This window comes from Budorcas taxicolor, chromosome Y (assembly GCF_023091745.1).
Source record: "Budorcas taxicolor isolate Tak-1 chromosome Y, Takin1.1, whole genome shotgun sequence".
NCBI classification, from domain to species: domain Eukaryota; kingdom Metazoa; phylum Chordata; class Mammalia; order Artiodactyla; family Bovidae; genus Budorcas; species Budorcas taxicolor.
The window spans coordinates 8,058,277-8,061,644 of NC_068936.1; the positions used below are offsets into that span (position 1 = coordinate 8,058,277).

Here is a 3,368-nt window from a genome sequence, read left to right on the forward strand (position 1 = left end):
AGGGATGGTACGGATTGGGAGGAGGGAAGGGGTTCAGGAAGGGGAACACGTGTGTACCTGTGGCAGATATATGTTAATGCATGACAAAATAAATACAATAATGTAAAGTAATTATCCTCCAATTAAAATAAATAAATTTATTTTTTTTTTAAAGAAATCATCCAAAAACCTCCATACCTACGTTGAAACCAAGCATCACCCAAGAGCCAATAAGTTCCAGAGCAAGACATACCACAAAAATTCTCCAGCAACACAGGAGCATAGCCCGGAGCTTCAATATACAGGCTGCCCAAACAGCACACATAGACATCTCAAAACTCACTACTGGACACTTCATTGCACTCCAGAGAGAAGAGATGCAGCTCCACCCACCAGAACACTGACGCAAGCTTCCCTAACCAGGAAACTTGACAAGCTACTCGTCCAACCCCACCCACAGGAAGGAACCTCCACAATGAAGAGGAACCACCAACTGCCAGAAAGAGAAAGGCCATCCCAAACACAGCAACCAAAAAGGAAAAAAAAAAAAAAAAACACAAAAACTTTAGTAATGAGATGTTGCATCCTTCATGGTTTTGGTTACTATTTCTGTAAGCAGTCTGTATTTTAAGTTGATGCTGAAGTAAACACTGGTTGAAAATTACCGTTCAATTGCTAGGAGACCAGTGACTTTGTGATGTCACAACTAACCTTCGATTGCTAGGAAAACAGTGATTTTGTGATGTCACAGCTTTTGGACTGGGAGGACCTCTGTGATGGTCTAGAGAGTTTCTCTCTGCAGGCCAGGCAAACATCATTTGAAGTTGCATTGTGTAAAACTAGACAAATGAGAAAATTATCTGAAGAAAGATTTCCCTGAGATGGCACATATTTCTTCATAAATTCAAGATGGGCCTCCTAAAAATGAATCCACTGGTTCAGAAATCTCTATTAGATCTTCTTTGTATGATTATACAACTGGGGACTCAGTTTTGAGATCCATGATTGAAGAATATGCTTTTCAGGCTTTGTCTGAGGATCTTGTGATCAAAAGGCCACACTACACATATTCTGTCTCTGAAACAGATGATGTGAATGATTTTCTTTCACTCACATTTCCACAAAAACTTTGGAATATAGTTGAAAGTGATCAGTTTGAATCTATTTGGTGGGATGAGACAGGCACGTGTAGAGTGATCAATGAAGAACTCTTTAAGAAAGAAGTCTTGGAAAGAAAGGAGCCTTTCAGAATATTTGAAACCAAGAGTATGAAAAGTTTAATTCGACAGCTTAACCTCTATGGATTTCATAAAAAGCGCCAAGCTGTTCAAAGATCGGCTTCACTACCTGTCTTTCTGGAAGAAGAAAGCAACATCTCTCTTTTGAGAAAGGTATTCCAAAATTTTCACTTATTGCCAATATGTCAGATTAACTCATGTGACCTAGAAAGCATGTTCATATATGTAGCTAAAACGGAATATAAACTTGAGATAACAAATTGTTGAAAAAGTTTAATTTTTTTGAAGTTGAAAACAGCTGGCGGTTAGAATATTGGATATTAACAAACTTTCCTAGCAACTCGAAATCAGATATAAGTGCTGAAGCTTCTTAAAATGGTATTTACTATATATATACAACATACTTTTAGTTGAGCATATTCTTTCTAACATGTTACCTGTTAAAACTACCAACAGAGGTGTTTGATTTGATGTTATTTAATTGGTTCCATTAAAGGAATACGTTTTTATAACTTAGCTTTGTTTGTCAGTTTTACCTTGGTTTATAAAGAAACTAAATAATTTAATTCTTTGATTTTAGTTACAGACCTACTACAATCCAAATTTCGAAAGAGGCCATCCCCAACTTTTAGTAAGAATGCAAAGAAGAGTTGGAATTAACAGTGTGTTTCCAATATCTTCATTAGTTCAAGATAACAAGAAGCATGCTAATAAAGCAAGTGTCACAAAAGATGATCATAACTCTGAATTTCTTCCAGAAACGAGTGGAGAGAGTGCATTTCCAGCCTTCACAAGTTTAAGTGTGCCTTTCATACAAAAGTCTCATACCAGCCAGATCGTCGCCAATACAAGTGCCCTATCTCCATGTGACTTACCTACTCCATCAGCAATATCAGTTAGACACACAGACCAGATTGTGGTAGATCAACCTGTTGTTTTAAAAAAGTTGAACATTTTTAATTGGCACTCACAGAGCAGCTACACTCAAGTAAATGGCCACATTGAGGACTTTGCTACTACAACTACATCTCCTTCTCGGATCCACATCGAATCTCCATTACAGAGCAGTTATTCTGGACTGATGGTGGAACCTTCTAAATTTCCAGACAGGCATAGAGATATGTCAGCCCATGACAGTCCTTTTCTTAACCTGCAAAAGAGAGGCAACTCATGGTTCTCAGTGCCAACAATTGCTTATACATCTGCCTCCTCTCTTTCAGGTAAACTCATCAATAGTCATCATTATTTGAAAAACATCCTAATTAAAAGTGACCTATCTAATACGTGTCAGATTATGGAGCCTAAAGGAGATTGAAATTTATATTCGGAGATGTCAACAAATATCTACAATTCTTGTATTTGAACAATAAATTTCCATGTTCATCTTCATAGTTTCATTTTCTATTTCCAAACAAGGAAGAGTAAAATGAGGCTTTAGTTCAGTGGTTGGCTGTTTTACTGCACGGTTTTATAAACTCATCAGTTCAAGAAAACATTCATTATGCATCCTAGGTAAATGACACCTGATATAATATTTGTAAGCAAGAAAATGAGAACAAAGGGAAAAGAGGTAATGGATGTAAAGTGATTTCTGAAATCATCCCTGATGAAATGAAAGGGTGCCTAAATTAGGATGGTATGGGTGAAGGAAGAGATGCAAATAAAGTTAGAAAAATGAAAATACACAGTATGAACTTTAGTGCATTCATGTATTATATTCTATTAGTTACTGGTAGAGTCTTAAAAGGTTAGACAGCAGATTGCTTTCATTATAGAAATTCATTCTGTCCTTGAAAATATAGATATTATAGCATGTCCAAAATATTGATCACAATTATGCCATCACTGTGATAACAAAGATGACATGACATAATCAGTGACTGGCCCATGGTCAGCACAAGATATGAACAAGTGGTATTCTATAGGGTCATTTTGGTCTGCTGTCCTTAAGGACCCTCTTTATTTCCTGACACCAAGATTCCACCCTATAATTCCAAATGCATTTTTAGACGTTGCTTATCTGTCGCCACAGAGACAGAATAAATTCCTAGTGGTGACTGCAACACATCAGCGCAGTAAAAAGTTCTTGAAAGACATGATATCTGTTTTCCTTAGTAATTTCATCTTTCTCTTATACTGTTCTTCTGAAGC

The 3,368-nt window shown here is 36.6% G+C and overlaps 1 pseudogene; it reads left to right on the top strand.

Annotated features, from left to right (window-relative positions):
* Positions 1-860: 860 nt before the first annotated feature.
* LOC128071073 (heat shock transcription factor, Y-linked-like) lies at positions 861-2,532 on the top strand (annotated as a pseudogene).
* Positions 2,533-3,368: the final 836 nt, after the last annotated feature.